This window comes from Ciconia boyciana, chromosome 1, assembly GCF_034638445.1.
Source record: "Ciconia boyciana chromosome 1, ASM3463844v1, whole genome shotgun sequence".
NCBI lineage: Eukaryota > Metazoa > Chordata > Aves > Ciconiiformes > Ciconiidae > Ciconia > Ciconia boyciana.
This window is the reverse complement of record NC_132934.1, coordinates 117922084-117941704: the sequence shown is the minus strand read 5'-3', so window position 1 is coordinate 117941704 and position 19621 is coordinate 117922084. Positions and strand designations below refer to the sequence as shown.

Here is a 19621-nt window from a genome sequence, read left to right as displayed (position 1 = left end):
CTCACTATGCTGTTGAAGCTAGCGAAGTCAGGAGCAAACAGAAAAACCGACAACTTGAGCGAGGTAAAGACATACTACAGAAAAGACATACTACAGGGAAAGACTACAGGTAAAGACATACTACACCTACCAACAGCTGAGGGGTAGGGCTGTGTTCATGAACCCTCCAAAAAGGTGCTTATCCCCTTTCGAACATTCACATTTAACTAGAAACATTAAGAAAATCCATTTATATGCTCACCAATCAGTAAAAACTATTGTGAAAGAATGTGAGAGGGATTATGTGAGATACGAATACATTTTCTTAGCTGTGTGGTGTTCATGCTAGTGTATCAAAGGAGTTAATCAATGAATTAGCCACGCCAATAATTATTCCTTCATTGTGAGGCACTGGGAGAACTACAGTGCTAGAGCAAAGCAAAACACCGATTTTCAATAAAAGGGGAGGTTGTATATTATACTAGGCTGCTTAATCTTGTCTCCTCCTAAATGTACGTGTTGTGCTTTCCACAATGGGCCCTGATCATGGTGGGGCTTTTAGATGCTTTGACAATAATAACAACAAAAATGAGTAGCAATTAACAAGAAATTCAATGGTTCCAGAAATTACCCCCTCTTAAGTCTGACTACTGTATCTAGTAGTAATGGAACAAATATTAAGAAAAATAAATTACTGAACATCTGGAAAATAACAGACTATTGAGCAATAAGCAGCACAATAACTCTGGTCAAAAATGATATGGCTGCTTTTTTGACACAATTTAAAAAATGACTGCAGTATACTCAAAGCAATACATGCATTACAGCTACATTAGCCTCTCAGTAAAACATTTGTTCCAGTGCCAAATAAAATCTTTTACTTTAAAAAAAAAAAAGAGTCAAATTAACTTCTTCTGGCAATAAATAATATGAAGATCAGAGCTGCTAAAGGATAGGAAAGAAAAATACTAGCTAGCATCATTTAAAATGCAGGCTAGTGATACCTAAGCAGTCGGTGTTAGACCATGTGCTTTTTTATAGAGTATTTCATTCTGTGCTGTTTAGATCTTTCCTTCACTCTCCTTGTAATACCATGTGAGATTTCCCAGAAATATATTGCTCTGTGTTGATATTTTCATTGTCTGGAGCTGAGGTTCAGGAGGGAGGAAGGGAATGAGGGAGCTATTTATTATCTCACCCTATAAATTCAAATAGCTTCTGAATTTTTGCATAATACTTAATGCTTTTTAATCATGACCTGGAAGGAGAAATTCACAAATGAGGAATTCAAGCTGGTATTACCTTACCTCCCACTTATAATGCCTTCCTCAAATTACCAGCAATAAATCCATCCAGAGCTAGCCCACAGCACAGCAAAACACTTGAGCATATGTTCAACTATTGGCACAGCCAATAGTCACTGAACTTAAGTAACTGCAGTTACTCTTGGAGGCCTTTTTTATATCATCAGGTTGCATTAGGTACTGAGAACTCTTTCCTCTATGCAAGGATGCAAAAGAAGGTCCTAAGACATCTATCACCTGCAAGAGTAAGAAAGTTCTGCTGTGGATTTTGCAAGCAAGCACCAAGCGGAATTAGCACAAGTTCCTACTAATTGGAGCACTTAAAAATAGGTGAGAGAAAACTCTAGTAATTGCACTGTAAAGAACAACCCATCCTCACACAGACCTGGAATGGGCATCCTCAAGGATCTGGACGGTGTGTAAGCAGGGCGGAGCTATCCCTTACGACGTGGACTTGAGGAAGAAAACTTTGCACAAAAGGCTGCACCAAACCCCAGTGTCTTCTCTCCCTGAAGGGAAAATGTGATATGTGAATCCCACTGTGGTAAAATATTTTTTTTTTTAAAAAAAGAAGCTGTGTCTTTCTTCCCTCTATTTATTCATAATTTGATTTATGGGAGTTTCTAAAAATAAAGTACCAAAACATATGACTGACGAGTGCCCTATGGCTTTCTTCCTCATGGAAACGTGAAAGCGTTTCTTTAATTATTCTGTATTATGTGACATTCATGACTACTGGCACTAAGGTGAACAGTTCTCAGCTGGGATAGTTATTTGCTTTTTACCAAACTAAGATGGATAAACTGGTGAAAAACAAAAATGGAAGGTCATTTGGTAGCGACATAGAAAATAAAATATATTCTCTGTAAACTTAAAGAGATAATGTCTGGATGGCTAGGAATGTTAGGCTGCTTTGGCAGTTGACTGAAATAAAGGGAATATTTTCTTAGTTCCTTATGACTATGCAGTGCCTCATCCTCTGGGACTCCAAGCAAGAATGGCAGCATATTCTTGACACTTCAGTTAACTAGCAGGTCATAATAAAATCCTCACATCGCTTCAAATCAATCTGAAATAGTAACCTTTTCCTTTATTTATTTGTAGTAAACCAAAATACTAAGGATGGAAAACATTGTAGGCCAAGTGAGATATTTAATTTGATCAAAAGGGAAACAACTCCGTTTTCTTTTAAATAAAATTCAGGCATACTCTGAACTGTTTGTTGCTATGAATTTCAAAAACGGGAATGTTTCGCTTTAGGACAAAGTGAAATGTTCCTTTTTTTTCTTTTTTTTTTTTTTTCTATTTGGGGTTTGTTTGTGTTTTTGGCTAAAGGAATTGGGTGAATTTGACATGACACTTCATGAAGGATGTGGGAATGCTAAACAGAAGTAAAAAGAGGGCCTGAGAATGATCCAGTGGTTGGCAAATAGCTCTTGCAATGGCAGGCTTCGGGACCTCATGCTATCCAGCTCATAGGAAGGGAAGATTGATAGGCAATAGAAAATAACCCAGCCTTTTAATCCCTGTTGCCAAAGAGACAGAAGGATCCAGTGGCTAGCAAGTGGTTCAGGATGGTCAGGAGTGGTTAAGGAAGAACGACGACATGCAGGAGATCCTGGGGAGCCCCAGGACTCTGGGAGCCCCAGGCAGGCATAACAAAACAGCCCAAGCCAGAGCTTGGCCAGCAGCAGCTTGGGTCTCTCAGCCCAGCACTAAGGCAGCTCCTGCCTGCACACAGCATGCTGGTGCTCACTCTGCCTGGTTCCCTGCCCAAATTCACCAGCATCACTTCCCCTGTGTTGGTGTGAACCTTGCAGAAGAAAGGATGAAATCCTGCACCTGTTGGAACAGCTTGTATTGTGTGTTTACACCTAGTTAGACATGGCTGTGATTCACATGGTTTGGGAACATGTTTAAGCATCTGCCCAGTTTCTAGCACAGGATTTTTCCTGTAGTCACGTGCCATGTGCCTGACTCTTTTGCTGAACAGAGTCCTATGTCATGTCCTTCCTCTGAGGTCAGACTGAGTAAATTCACTTTCCTTCTTTTGGAACCTATGTGAGCGCTCTGGTATTAAGTGATGAACTTGAATGTTATTAAGTTTGTGTTTTGCTGGAAGAAAGTGGGGAGAAATAGAAAGCCAGTGGGAAAAAAAAAGGCATTACGAAAATGGAACAAGAAGTAGGTATTACAAAAATCAGTACACACAGAACATAAAAGAAAAGATGAGGGGGCAAGAGACAGAACTTCTCATCTGAAAACACAGTGTACCTGCCATGTGTAGGGCATGCATTTCTGCCAGCATAGCTCTGGGGAAGAGTTTTCTCCATCGCACATAAGGCTCGCTTTAGCCACAGTTTTAGTTCATCACTCCCTTGCAGAAAATGGGTGAATACCGCAGTGGTAAAAGGTTCACTGTTCACAAATCCCAGATTAGTCTGTGATTTGGAAAACCTCAAGGTCCTCGAGGTTCACTTCTTACTGCATAGTGACTCACTTTGTATAATGAAGTCTCAGTATAATAAAATCTGGATTAAGCTATTATAGCTCTTAGTTGAGCCAAATCATTTTGCCAAGTTGCTCTTAATACTTTTTAAATGAAAACACATTAAAAAACCCCAACACAACTAGAACAAGGGTCAGTACAGCGTCATAAAGCAGAGCAATGTCCTGGTGATGTAAAGGAAATTGTGATACCTCATTGCCGTTGAGAACTCAGGCACCATACTAACTGTGTGACAAACTGTAACTTGCCGCTTTGAGGAGGGTGCTTGGAGGGAGTTACCTGTCTGACTCAGACGTTACCCTGCAGGACCTCATCAGGAAGATCTCCTAAATTCAGAAACTTAAAAGCAGTTGTTTGGAGGTAACAGCCCATTCAGATAGACAGAAAACATAACTCTCTATATCCCAATTGCATGTGAATCAGCCTGAAACGTGTTTTCTGATTTACTCCCATCCAGACTTAAGCCCTGTTCCAGCCCACATCAAATCCAGCAAGTTCCTGCACAGACCCATGGCAGCAGCCAGCTGCTCACACCTGCAGGCCACCAAGTCCAAACCCCTCACTTAGGGTACTTTGTGTTTCACTGCAAGAAATGTCTCATTAGGCAGATAAGCCGTCACCAGAGAAGGCTTCTCTTAATCACAGAGCAGTTTAAGGTCAGCGAAAAGTCTCACACTGGACACTTTATAATATCTCTTCTAACTTTCTTTTTTCCCTTTTTCTTTTTCCTTTCTCCTGAACACACACACTGTCCTAACTCCGGATGAGAAGTGGGAACCTGGAACACACAGCTGAAACTGCTGAACCCTCATTTCCTATGTGAAAAACGTGTAAAGCTTTCACAGAAAATAATGATTCTTACCTTTGGAAGTACCCTGGCTCCTGCTGTAGTGCTGGGATGGAGCTCAGCAGTTCCTTTGGACTTACAGGGGATTGCTGAGTGCATGCAGAGCTGCAGCCAGGCCACCTGCAATGCTGGGGTTGTTTTGTTGGCTTGTTTGCCAACAGAATTCTTTGTATTTCTTTCATCTCCCTCAAAAGTTCTCCGTTTTTCAGGGAACACAAGTCAACTTTAAAGTTTTCATAGATCTCTTTTTCTCTTACACCAAAGGGACTGTTATGACCAGTTGAACAGACCATGAAGAACAAATCAGTGACAGGAAAAAGTAGATTTCTATCTACCACAGAAATCATCTGTATAGTAGATGGGATAACTCCAAGTTTATCCATGGACAGAAGCTCTATTTTGCACTGATGCTCTGGGCTTCCCAGGAAGATCCTCCAGACCAAACTAGGCCAGCATTCAAAGCGTGACCACCAGAAATGGGTTCTTATGTGAACCAAGCCTCGCTCTTCTGAAGTCTGTCTTTCACTAATGGCATTCTCCCTTTTCCAGCAGAAGGAGTGGTCAGCACGTAAGGAAAGGACTTTAAAATAGACTTTAGAGCTGGAAGGCTATTCTTTCCCCTTGTTCATCATGGAATAGAGGCGCCATAAAAATGTTGCCTTGATGTCTATAAAGCAAGGCTCCAGCTGTCAGTCAGCTTGCAGTTAGCCCCACACAAGCACTTCTATGCAAATACAGCAGTCCAATACTTAGCATCAAATGTACAATCTCAGTTTTTCATTTTTTTAATTTGCTGCAAAGAAGCCTGAGGTGACCAGCCAGATGGTAAATTATTACAAGTTTGGCACCAAAGTCTGGTCTGGTCTCCTAATAGAGCATTTGTCATGGTTACATATTGTATCATGTTCTAATTTATAATGCAGTTACGCCCATCTGCGAGGCCAAATTCTGCTCTGAGTTACACAAGAGTAACCCCACTACAGCAGGGGTAAAGGCACAGGAAAGAGCAGAATCTCGTCCTGGGTTCACCTACGCTTCAAAAAGCCTTTAGAAATACCTAGTAACCAAGCCTATATACACTTGCTCAGAGTCTAGATGCTCTAAATGGGAAATAGATGGAAACCCTTTACAGTCTCATTTGGCACAATCAGAAATCAACAACAAAAAAACGTTTCCATTTCTAAAGAAGCAGTTTTATCAGCAATGATAGAAGCAGATATTCATTAACTATATATGGGAAGTCCATCTTCCAATACAATAAAATCAAAAGGAAATCTGCAGTTGCAGGATAATGTCTCTTGTTTTCTGCATACAAAACAAATAGTGATTAAGCTTAGTCTTGATAAACCAGTCCCTGCCAAACAGACTGAAGCAAGAGGATGTGCATGGCACCAGTATTCAGGGCACTTTGCTTTCCTGGTGACAGTAGATGTCATTTAACTTATGCACATGAAGACATGCACGTAATCTTTTGCTTGTTTGCATGGGGTAACATTTTTGTTCTGTATAATGTGCAGTCACTGGAGATGGAGGGATGCATCAGATGAAAATGGTTTGGGTCACAGCAACAAACCTTCCCTCCAGGGAAGCAACGTGTCCTGCTAGGGAAGCACTGAGGTCTGCACATCCTCTCCCATGCCAGATGATGCGAAGGCAAAATTTAAGTCTGTGTTCAGTTCAGCTTCCAGACCATTCATCCTCAGGATAATTCTTTTGAGGATATGCTGAAGCCCAGGCTTTTCCCCAAACATGGACATTTTTGTTTCAGGCAAGCAGTGTTCCTGTATCAAGGCTTTGTTAGTTTGTATATACCAGTATAGCTCCACCTACTTGAGTGCCAGCTATTTCGTCTCAGAGTCTGGGGTCCTCTGATTTATATAAAGAAATGATCAGAAAAACTGGTTTAGGCTTCGAAGGCAGCTGAGCCTTGAGCACGTAGGCACAGCTTGCTGTTGTTGTCGATCATGGGCACAGGTGTGGAGAGGAGCACTGAGTGAATGGAGGCTATTGCACTACAGTCTGCTGTAAATCACACCTCTTAAACCCATCTCATTTAAAGAGGACTCCCAGGTAATAAAAGCAGAGTACACTTTAGCCCTATATGCTTGCCAAACACCAGTCTGCAAAACCAAAAGGGATAAATCCTTGCGGTGGAGAGGAATCTGGTGAAAGTGGCACAACCTCATCATCCCGGGGAGCTGCCCAAAGCCATCCGTGCAGCACAGTCCCCGTACCCGCTGGTTCGGCACTGCTCTGCCTCCCCAGGTGGGACAGCAGCCAGGAGGCTGGTTTGCAGTTAGCATATTTGTCAACAGAATGGCTTGTCAGACAATGTCCAGAAAGTTTCCAAAACTTCTCCTAGAGTTATATTGAAATGTGGTTGGAAAAGCATGTGATTAATTGCAAGAAGGCTTGGTGATATCATTATGTGATTTCACCATTGTACAATGTGCCATTAACTTTAAGTTCCCGTGAAAGGAATATAGAAAAATTGATTGTCCATACTGCACGGAACAATTGCTTTCTAATGTAACACCTTGCTAAGTTGGTTTTGGTTTTACTGAAAAACTTTATCTGGGTTGATGTTTTTTACAGACCTACTCAATGCCTCTGGGAGCTATTTGTGAGACCAGTGAAAAAAGGCAACGGGTATTCCTGTAGTTTTTGTACCATCCAAAAACTGACCTGCCAGAAGAGCTATTACTTAGCCCCATAATAATTCCTTCAAGGAAATGGTCTAGAAAAGGGCACCCGTAACACTGAAGGACAATGGGCCCAAAATTCAGCTGATATCAACAGTGACTCTGTTAATTATATATTTTGAAAAATATGTGACTGGAAAGCACTGGAAAGTACTGTAACACTGTGAGGACTGAAAACCAGATTAAAGGTTAACATAACACTGAATTATTTTGTATCAGAGTTTTGTTTATTTTTATCTAATTTTCTTTAGCACCCAATTGTACTATAGATCAGCTGCTCCTGAGTTCTGAAATAAATTATTTCTCAAGAATAATCTTACATTTATGTTACTATAATAACCATAACCCTGTTGACAACATTTGTATAATTGACTCAGTCCGTGCATAGGCATCACTTCAGGCACCACGGAAATTATTCCACTTACAGACAAGTCTGTATCGGGTGAGTGGGAAGTAGCTCTGCAGGCAACTTGAGAAGAACGAGATTAATCGTACCTCACTTGGGAATAAAGCCTCTGTGGTATAGACTGAGTTACTTAAATTGCCTGTACAATTCATATGGAAAGAGAGACCATTCCAAAAGGCAGCTGGACACATCCAAGGGCAGAATTATCTCTCTATATGGACCCCCAGAGAGTTCCTAATCAACAAGCTTAGGCTAGATAGCTAGCATTTAAATGATGATGCAGAGGTAAGATAAATACTACTGGAAGTACTGAGCAATTTTTTTCACTTTGAAACTACTATAGAATTTGGCAAGGTAAAATGTGCAAGTAAAATGTTGCCATAAATTTATCAGAGTTCATGCTGCTAATCTTACACAGAATAAGAAACAAGTGCGGACTGCTCCCCGCTTGATTTTCTTTCTCTGAAACATAGGGTAGAATGAGTACATGCTGGCTGTGTACTGAGTTACAAAGTTACCATTTCTCACATCACAGTGAGATCTCCACTGAACAGTGAGGCATTTTTCATGTCCACACACATACCCTGCAGAAATATCATTTTCTTCCGAGTCAGGTCCTTTGGCATTCAGGTGTTCAGGTGGAAGATAGCATGAAAACAGGCAAGAAGGGCAGATAGCCTGGCTCCTCAGATTTCGAAAACAGCTGAAATCACACTACAATTGCAGATTTATCAGAAGGACTTGTCAAATAATTGCAACCTTCTAAATTATTCTTTGCAAAACAGTGATTCATAATCTTATGAAGCGTGAGGCATTCCTCATAGGCATGAGATGCTGGATTTCCAGTGGATCCAACAATGACAGCAGACCACATTTTCCTGTGAGGGGGCTGAACACATCTCAGTAAAGGAGAATTCCTTGATGTTTCTAAGGAATTTGAAAAGCTGGCTTCTCAGGAAGAGTAAGCAAAGAATTCTGTAAGAGGAAGGACCACTATGGCAACTTATACCAGCTGAAACTCGGCCTCCAGTTAACACACAAGGAAATCATGGAGAGGCCAGAATCAAGCCTAGAAAAAGAGGAAGAAGAAATACAGAGGCAGAAAGGCAATCAAACTGAAGCAAAATCAGAAACTGAGGGGAAAACGAAGAAAAAAACAAAAAGAGAAAGGAGTGTAAGAGAAAACGGAAAGATAACTGAATGCAGAATCTTCAAGCAAGCAAATGAACAATGAACAGATGTGAAGAATGAATTGCTGGACAATGACCAGAAATATATCTGAGAATTGGGAAAAGAGGCAGAAAAAGGAAGGGAAAGAAGCCAAAAATCACAAGACCAATGTTTTTATCTTCTTAGTATTTGTTTGTAGTTGTACTGCATGAACCTGATTTTTTTTTTTCTGAACTAGTCAGAAGTCTTGCTGAGAAACTGCAGTGACCGCTAACAAACACCATGCCTCTCAGAGGTTCTTCTGTTGTTAATCACACACTAGTACATCCTTTAGTGGTCTTCCCCCGTTCTTTCAGATATGGTTCATACAGATTTTCTCTCTGCTGTGTGAGAGGCCTCTTTCAGTTCCCAGGAGAGGCAGGGTAAATACAAATATAGCTATGCTTTTGCACTAACCGAAATAATAAAATGTGTGCAGTAGGCTACTCATGCTGCAATGGAATTAGCTCCTCCCTGTATTCAGGCTTAAACTACTGAAGCCCTCTGTCCTCTTTAGCAGGACAAGATACATCTCCTGCGACTCTCAAGCTGCAGCTGTAGAAAACATAATTGCATGCAAAGGAACCTATTCTTTTTTTAATTTTAATTCTGTCCATTTGTGTCTGTGTTATTTGTAAAGTGATACTCCTCACACCATTATATCCTTCCCAGTGATGTTACAGAAAGGTATCTTTGTTCTCTTCTATGGTTTTCCGCAGGCTGGGAGATTGCTTACCCTCCATATTTGAAAAAACATCCATACACACACAAACACACGCACAAGCATGGTATGGTGCTTAACCATCATTAGCTCTCCTCAGACCCACACTAAGCAGATCCACCTTTGCTTTCAACCAGTTTTTTAGATCCTTACTTCTGTGAGGACTCAGCTACCTTTGAGGTGATGACACACCACTTTAACAGACTATAATTGGTCTTTTTAATAGCTCTTACCTACAGTTCCTCTGGCTTTCTTTTTTCTTTGTTAAAAGTGTTTATACGATAAAACTCATGAGAATACAAAAAAAAAAAGAGAAAAAGTACAGCCTGAAAATCTGTGCAAAACATGCCAGCAAGCTCTGACCTCGTAGCTACAGATGAAGATATCATGTGACAGCGTATTCCTTATCCCCCTGCGGCACAATGTTTGTCTTCCAGCATCTGTCTCTGGACAATTGTGTAATACAAGGCAATGAGGTGTCTGCAGGATCCATGTCTCTTGACGTGAAACTGGAATCTCTCTGCTTACAGCCTTTCTGGGCTTTATCAGGCCAGGCATTAAGAGTTTTCATTCGCACTGCACGTTACATAGTTCAATACACAATTACAACTGTACTTCTAAGTGACAGGTTAAATTGAGTTCATTATTTTGTATAAAAACAAATGAGCCTTTTATGTTTCCTTCTGGTTTTCCCCCTAGGCACATATAAAAATCTTTCTCCCCTTCTAAGGACTTCTCTGACCCTCTGTAAGAGATTATGTTTTGCGAGCCAATTTTTCAGCTAGGATAATGCAGCTGAAGTTACCCCAGTTTATTTAGCTAGTGCACCTTGTGTCAGGTAGCCTGGCATCAAACTGTGACTGGAGGGAACTGGGAGGAGGGGAGGGGAGGGGAGCTGCAAGGGGAGCCGCCGTGCAGGGCGAGCAGTGCTAGCCACAACCCTATGCAACCAGCCAGCGCAGGCTCAGGATGCTGCTGGAATGCATTTGTTCCCTCACGGATAGACGAAGAACAAAATGTACCAGTGACACGGTCTGTGATGCAGTAGCATCGGCCTTGGGAGAAATACTGCTCATGAAAAGCACTCATGGTATAAAAGTTGAACTAGGTTTCAGTCCCCAAACAGTGGCTTAGCCAGTGTGTAAATGTAGTATTCAAAGCTCTTCAGGCTCAGCAGCAAGGCAAATCATTCTGACTCAAGCAAGTTCATACAGAGCAAGACTGATACTCACCCCTCATGCAGACTTATACCCGTATCACTTTTGTTCACAGCCAGTTCTGTTGTTCAGTAGGTATTCAGATAATTCATGGTGCAAGGTGCAAATTGCCTAAATAAAGATCATAGAATCATAAATAGCTTGAGTTGGAAGGGACCCATAAGGATCACGGAGTCCAACTCCCTGCTCCTCCAGGACTACCTACAACTAAACCATATGACTAAGAGCGTCGTCCAGACCCTCCTTGAACTCTGACAGGCTTGGTGCCATGACCACTTCCCTGGGGACCCTGTTCCAGTGACCGACCACCCTCTCAGTGAAGAACCTTTTCCTAATGTCCAATCTGAACTTCCCCTGATGCAGCTGCATAGCAAGTCACAAAAGCTGCAAAATGTGTAGCCTGATGGGCAAAATTTTAACCCCTGACCAAAAAAAAAAAAAAAAAAATTAAAAATCACTGTAATAACTTTCTCTTCTTATATGGGAATTAGTTGCTACTTTTTTTTCTGAAGCTAAAAATCTGGATGGAAACAATGCCCTTTTAAAATAATAATTGAGGTGGAATGGAAGATGTGAGCTGTATACAGAGTCTTCAATGAAAGCCATGTGGTGACATAAGTCAAATTTTAGAAGACAAGTCCTACTTCTTCTATCCTAGAGAGTTCATAAACCTGTGCACGGTTAGAAAATGAAGATGATGAAGATCAGGTTGGCCAAATTGCTACATTGCTTAATTTGCCTGTTTATTAGCTAACTCCTTTTATAGCATGACTGCTCTGAAGAATACCACAGTTCTATCAATTTTATATGATTTAACTGTGAGGTTTTTGTAATTATGAAAACCCAGTTTAAAAATATTAAAAAAAAAAAGAGCTGACCTTTCAGCATATGAGTGACTTCACTGGAAATTGTCACTTGCTTAGAGCCAGACATACATGTATGTATCCTGCTGAACTAGGATTTAGAAGGGTAATTTGCAGTCTACAAGACAAAATAAAGCAATTATTACCTGTGATGAGTATTAATTAGAATAAACTGAATCAGTCGATTCAATAAAAAAATCACCTTTTTAAACCTGCTCCTCCCTCACCCCAAAAAATACTTCTTTGTAATGATTTTTTTATGTGAAACATTACTGTAAAATATTTTCAAGCAGAGGCTGATGCTGTCTGGCTGATATTCAAAACAACTGAGACATTTTGCGAAGACAGGACAAACTTAAAGTTCATGATTTTACAAATTTCTTGGACTACCCTTTTTCTTTCTTAGGGGACGAAATTCAAGATGTATCTTAAATTTACAAAGTTTCCTGTAAATGTCACCCTGTTCTATAAAGTATCATTACATTTTCTTAAAATGATTACAGCTATCAATTTACAGCTAGGAAAAATAATGCTAGGAGCTAGGGATAGGAGAAACACCTTGTAAAGAAGTGTGGTTAATACATAAACCATAAAACACTGTGTTTATATCAGGCCCCATTCTGAATTGGTAAGTCACCTTGGCTGCAATTGCTCTGCTGCAGGTAGTGAATTCATTTTTTTAATGAGGTTTTTATCCCGGTTTTCTAAGGAAACCAGGCTTATGTATTCACACAAACTACCCATTCTCACTGATGCCTTTTGAAGCCATTGGCCAATTCACAAAACTTGACAGAAGTTTCAAAGATATTAAATTCGCCCAGTATTTCATGGAAATGGGCAGGCTAGTGAAGGAGACATTTAAATTAGTGCAAATTACTGCAAGGTATTATTAGACACCAGAGAAACCACACAAAAAAGATGGCTCAGAGAAAACAATTCCTTCTCTGTTTAGTAGGTCAAATAACCACTTGTTTGTGTCTCTCCACAATTCCCTTTTTTTTTTACAGAGCAGAAACATTCCCTAATGTCCTTGTACGTGCCTGTCTTTGAAAAGTACATTACTGTGCTCCACCACCAGCATATCGAAGTCTCTCATTGTTTCTCTTAGAGTGAGAAGGAAATGAAATTATTCCCATTAGACTGTGGGAGCTGGGTAAATGCTGGGATGGCACAAGCTACCCTCTTCACTAGACCACCTCCCTACTGTTTTACAGTCCCACTCTGCTCCTTTCCTTGGGCTTGCTGAGGTCCCCTGGGCAGAGCAGTGTAATTGTCCAGCATGGATTAGTGTATGAAATCCTAGTTTAAAAAAAAATAAAATCAGGCCTAATTCCAACATCCTTTGAGCTAAAAAGTCCTCGATTAAGGCATGGCAGAGTTTAGGCACCTGGCATGCTGAAGTCATGCTTATCATAACGATGGGAATCTTCTCAAGTGGTGTTTACCCCAGTGGGAGCTTGTAAGTGTGATAAGCTCTTAACAACAGGTAAACTAACATAAGAGTTTGTGAGCTTATGAGCACAGGAGAGGGTTGCGCGTCTGCTTTAGTCAGGCTCCTAAGAACAACCAACAGATTCAAGGTCATTAACCCTTAATATTGTTTAATATTGCCTTAGCGCAACCTTGAGCTCCCTTGACTGGTTGCTTCAGTTGCCACGTGGAGTTTCTAGCATTGCTTTCAGTTATTAGTTCTTTTGGACAAGAGGCTTCTTGTTATGTTTGGTGAGGTGTCTGTGTTTATATAGTGAGATGTTGGTCCCTGACTGGGAGAGAGGATGCTCACCAGATAATAATGACAACAGCAAAAATAACCCTTGCCCTGCAATATCATTCTTGAAAACAAAATACAGTATTTACAGGAAAGAGGGAATTATAAAAAGGAGATCATGAAAGACCAGAGGAGAAAGGTTAAGAGAGACCACAGGAGAAGGCTGTGAGGTTGATGCAGCAAACCAGATGAGGACAGGTACTCCCTTGCTTCAGGCAGACAGCTGTCAGGAGTCAGGACTCATGGGACAGTGGCCACTTTATGTAGAAGCATCAGAAGAATTTCTCGTCACCCTGCTCAGTCCAGGAGAAAACAGTGTAAAAAATGCAGGTTGTTCCTCTGCAACTTACTAATGGTTGTGAGATGCTGCTACAGAAATGCATGGATACTTGCTGTAGGCAGCACACCCTTCGGATCTGCCATCCAGAGGCAAGTAACAGGAAAGAAGCTCTTCGCTGGAATTAAAGGAGCTTCTTGAAAGTGTATCTCCAATCCCCTCACAGTCTCAATGAAGAGAAAGAAGGGACTGAAGTGGAAAAACTCTTTTTATTCTGTTGCCTTGTGCTCAAGCACATAAATTAATGCAGTGCTTAAGTATCAATACAGGGAGCACCACAAAAACCTTGGAAAGATGGTACTAAAATAAAGAAAATGCCTATAGCCAAGGAGCTAGCCTTTTGTTTGAATCCTGTCAGGGAAGATTTATCTTTCACTCTCCTTTCACTGATACAAGCTTGAAAAATCTATCCAGCTGTGCACATTACCAGGAGTTGAACTGTAAGCATGTCTGAGTGCTTAAAGTACACAAGTCTGTAAGTGCTCCCCTAACCTATGTGGGAGGATAGAAGAGTAAAAGATTCAAAAAAGCTTAAAAGCAGGACAGCGCTGGTTGCCTAGAAAACAAGACTGACTACTAGTCAAGAATGGAATTCCATTTTTAGCAAAACATTACCGAGTGGCTGAAATTTGGGTTAGCAGAACCGCTGTGACCTAAATATAGGGTACGCCCCTGGACCAAAGAAAGGTACAGCCCTCCATTTTTATGAAGACCTCCTTTATCTGAAGAGATGGTTGGCTTTCATAAGGCTGCTTGTGTAAAATAAGACTGCTCCGGCATAAAAGTGGGGACCCACACTCAGTCCTGCAGATCTCACTGTTCAGATAAGCAGAGCTCTGCTGTCCCATGGATATGTGAGGGAGAATCATTCACATGAATAACATTGCAGGCTTAGCTTCCAGAGCTATTCGCTTTGGGTTGTCATGAACTGATGATGCTTAGCAGCAGTTTTATTAAAAAAGTTAACAGAGATTTTTTTTTTTTTTAAAGTGATGTTGCAATTTCCCCCTTGGACAAATTTAACAGACTAAGAAATATTTCTTAGTGGGACAGTATAATTTCTTGCAAGAATTGTGTTACAGACGAAAGTCAAGCCCATAGTTGAACCAATAAAGTAACAAAATTTGCAAAAAATATGGTTTTGCCCTTTGTTAAGGAGCACAAGTTCAAGGGCTGGAACTTAACGTACGTTCAATTGTACATGTATATACAGCATTTTGTAGGAATTTCATTAAGGTACAAATCAGGTTGGAGAAAAGACTAAAAAGAATGTAAGAGTCCCATATTTTCCAGACATTTGTACCTGGTTTAATAGGCTTACAATTTGCACACTTACTTAACAAAAATAATCTTACCAGGTTCCCATCACTTTCATCTCAGTTTTTAACTATTGTGATATTCCTCCGGGCTATTACATGACATGCCAATAAAAAAGCAGGAGTACAATAGTTTCCTTTGTGTTCCTCTCTCTTAATCTGCAAAACAGATGCAGTGAGTGCACTAGCCACTCCAGATTGCTTTCAGCAAAAAACATAACTTTGGCAGGTTAGTACTAGTTAAGGGGCATACGGTTTGCTATTCTCTGTGGAAAGATAGCCATAAGTCAGCCAGCAAATTCAGATTTTTATAATTAACAACAGACAAACATTTGGCTAAAAAATTCATGAGGGTTTTTGTTTGTTTGTTTGTTTGTTTTGTTTTGTTTTTGCATGGCTTTCTAACCATTTATCCTTCTCTCTTTTTTTTAGAAAAAAAGAAGAAAACCCACACAACTATGTGATTGATGGAGTAAATTATGTTGCAATTATCATAACGATGTCCTTGTTATTGTTTCAGAAAAATGTCTGGGTTTTACTACCACCCTCCTCTGATTTGACATGAATTTAAAGATGAAATGAAATAAATCTAGATTATTATAAATCATAATTTGGGGACAGTCTTTTTTGAGTGAAGCCAAGCTGGCTTGTAGTTTGCAAACCAATCAGCAAGACAGAATAAAATACTTGACTAGCTTGATATGAAGAAGCTGACTTTAGAGGGTAGGCCAGCTGCTGAACTTGTATATACTTTCCATTAGCTTCCAGGGGAATCATGTACGTGCTTCAAGAGCAGAGTCTGGCCTAATGCAATAGGCCTATTAGAGAAATTAAGAAGCTTTAAAACTTCTCACTGAGAAGGACAAAGCACATCCCTAGCAAGAAAAACATGACACTTCCTGACCAATATGTTTGTGGCATCTAGGGCTCTGCTTCAGAAAAGCATTTGTGCATATAGCGGTTTTTTTAAGCTGCTGCGTAAGTCCAAGCAGAGGTTCAGCAAAGCCCTTGAACACACACTCAACTTGACAGGCTTGCCCGCGAGCCTGGCAGACGCAGGGCACAGAGTCACTGGAAGGCATGGAGGACTCACTTCTTCTCACTTGTACTGCTGCAGCTGCTCTCCGATTAGCAAACACCAGCCTCCAGCAGAAGAGGGATTTCATCATGGGCGAACCTGTGTCTCCATGTGCCAGCACCAGCTTCCCAACTTTTATGGAGCCATGAGATTTCTTTTGCTGGGGTCCCATCAAGCCTCATAAGCTTCAAGGCTGGTCAGCACCTAGGTACCTGGGGTAGGTGCTGAGGTTCACAACAGGGACCTGCGAACCTAAGCCTGGCCATTTCTGCCTGCAGAAAGCCTGCAGATTTCACAAGTTGTCCTCAGGCTCTGTCTGCACTACAGAGACACCCAGCTGGGCATTAAACACTCAAGGCCTTCCAGCATGGCAGGCAAAAGTGAATGTTGCATCAGCAGGAATGGGGACTAACTTGTTCCTGTTCAAGAGAGCCAGAAGGACCTGTGTCTTTCCTGTGGGAGAGGGTGGACAAGCTCTCAGGCTGTGGGCACAAGGGTTGATCAATCAGACTGGTAAGGACAGGAGAGTCCTGCATCTCCAAGCCAGCTCTTGCTGCTGCCAAGGGAATGAGATCTGATGTTGCCAGGGGAGGGACTGGAGGGTCCTCTGCCTCCCTCCCTCTTCTGCCCTCCAGCAGAAACCACCACTCGACATAGCCCAGCTCTTACCTCACCTCCCCAGGGCTCTGGCACAGGCATAGACAGCAGAGCAATAGACACTTTGCTGATTCTCCACCCATCTGGCACCCCAGGTGGCTGCCTGCTCTGCTTACTAAATTAACCCCCACAGAGCTCTGTGCTAGCACTGCTGCAGCCCTCTGGTGCCCAGGCAAGTGCCCCAGTGTCTGCTCACCACCCACTGTGGCCACCTGCAGCAGCCCTGCATGGCACGCTCTGCTGTGAGCCATCCTCCAATGTCATGCAAGGGCCCACAAGAGGTGTAAGAGAGCGTGTCTCTCCAGGAAAGCATAAGAGAGGACAGTGATCTTGGGGTCCTCAAAGAACCCATGCAACTTTGCAAGACACTTGATCTTCTCTTTCTCTCCCAGTTGGACCTCAGGGGCAGCTATCTCTCTTTAGGGGAAGCCATTTCCAGTCCCACAAGGCTGGCACCAAATGACATTTCCACTGCACACCAGCAATAATATGCAGTTGAGTTTCTCCTTTTTTTGCAAGCCATGTGCATCCTATAAGCTTGCACGCAGACTACTAAAACAGGAACTGACCGCCATTGAAGCCTCAGAGTTCTGCCACTGTGATTTATTATTATTATTATTATTATTATTATTATTATTATTAACAAAACCAAGTGTCTTTCACAGGCTTTTCTACTCAGAATATTTTAATGATTAATAAAGATTTGGTGCAGTTCTGTACTTAAAAGTACAGTAGAAAATTTGAAACATGGACGAACCTAAGAACAGCCCATACCATCTTAGAGCACATGCCCATCTACTCCAACACCCTGCATTGGGCAGTGTCCAACGACATACATCTAGGGAGAACTACCAGAACAGGAGGAGCATATATTGTACCTCCTTGATATGCTCTTCCAGTCTTCAGCAATCTACACCTCCTGAGCTAAAGACAGAGGGTTATGTTGTTTGGTTTTTTATTTATTATGGCCCTCAGTGAATTTTTATTTCCCTAATTTCTCTCATCAATTCCTGAGGCTCATCAAGGCTGGCAAGTCTTGTGGTGCCATGTTTTCTCCATTGCTGCTCATTATCATCCACCTGGCCTGTTCTCAGACTTCAGCTCCCACTGTAAGCTGCAGGGTTGACATTTTCTCTTGCTAGGACTCCATAGAGACCAGAATGTCCCATGAATCAGAATAAACTGGCTAATCCAGTATCCTTCTTGCTCAAGGGAGAGCTCTTCCTGAGGAACAGCCAGCACAGCAGTTTTACACCAATTTGCCGAGTTGTCCCAACTCAACAAGCATGTGGAACTTTGTTCACATGGTGTCTAATAGCTGAAAATGTTTTCAGGGGCCTAACCAGCCTGTTCCTGATTCCAGGACTGAACATCTCCAAAAAGGGAAGAAATCTGCCTTCATCCCACCATCTTTACACCCCAGATGAGTAAATAAGGAATGACAGAGAATGAATAGCCAATGTATAATTTGTGCCCAGATACCCTTGTTTATGTACTATTTAATATAATCTTTAATGTCATCATCGATGACATAGATAGTGGCACTGAGTGCACCCTCAGCAAGTTTGCAGATGACAGCAAGCTGAGTGGTGCAGTTGATACGTAGAGGGAAGGGCTGCCATCCAGAGGGACTTTGACAGGCTTGAGGAGTGGGCCCATGTGAACCTCATGAAGTTCAAGGCCAAGTGCAAGGTCCTGCACTTGGGTCAGGGTGATCCCCAGTATCAATACAGACTGGGGGATGAATGGATTGAGAGCAGCCCTGTGGAGAAGGATGTAGGGATACTGGTGGATGAAAAATTGGACATGAGTTGGGAATGTATGCTTGCAGCGCAGGAAGTATCCAGCCAGTCACATCCTGGGCTGCATAAAAAGAAGCGTGGCCAGCAGGTTGAGGGAGGTGATTCTCCCCCTCTGCTCCACTCCATGAGACCGCACCTGGAGTACTGCGTCCAGCTCTGCGGTCCCCAGCACAAGACACACACGGACCTGTTAGAGTGGGTCCAGAGGAGGGGTACAAAAATGGGGGCCTCCCATTTTTGGGAGGGGGTTGTTCAGCCTGGAGAAGAAAAGGCTCCAGGAACACCTTATTGCAGCCTTTCAATATACAAAGGGGGCTTGTAAGAAAGATGGAGAGAGCCTTTTTACCAAGGCCTGTAATGACAGGACAAGGGGCAATGGTTTTAAACTGAAAGAAGGTAGATTTAGATTGGTCATAAGGAATAAATTTTTTACGATGAGGGTGGTAAGACACTGAAAACAGGTTGCTCAGAGATGTGGGTGCCCCATCATTGGAAGTGTTCAAGTTCAGGCTGGATGGGGCCTTGAGCAACCTGATCTAGTGAAAGATGTCCCTTCCCATTGGACTAGATGATCTTTGAAGGTCCCTTCCAACCCAAACCATTCTATAAGTCTATGTATGAAAAAGGGACAAGCCGTCCCAAAAATCAGTGTCTCCCGGTGATTGCCACAAAAAGTGAACACAAAAGGTTGTGAATATGACCAAGATAGGCAACTGGGAGGGATGTTGGCAGCACTGACCTGCTTTCCTTACCGTTGGACAAGGACAAATCAGGCATTCCTTCCTGCTTGGCCTGTCTTACACTTGCTTCAGTTCATCCCTTTCCCACAAGAGGGTGACGGTCCTCCCTCTCCGGGCAGTAGTACAGAAGTGACTCCCAGGGAGGAGGAAAGACCAGGTGGAGCAG

The 19621-nt window shown here is 41.9% G+C and overlaps 1 protein-coding gene across 1 annotated transcript in view; it reads right to left on the bottom strand.

Annotated features, from left to right (window-relative positions):
• The window catches only part of KCNE2 (potassium voltage-gated channel subfamily E regulatory subunit 2), a 107001-nt gene that overhangs the window by 68114 nt on the left and 19266 nt on the right, over positions 1–19621 (bottom strand). Inside the window, exon 2 of the mRNA XM_072851993.1 lies at positions 1669–1792. The gene's annotated coding sequence lies outside the window, so the exon portion shown is untranslated. The remainder of the gene's footprint in view (positions 1–1668; positions 1793–19621) is intronic.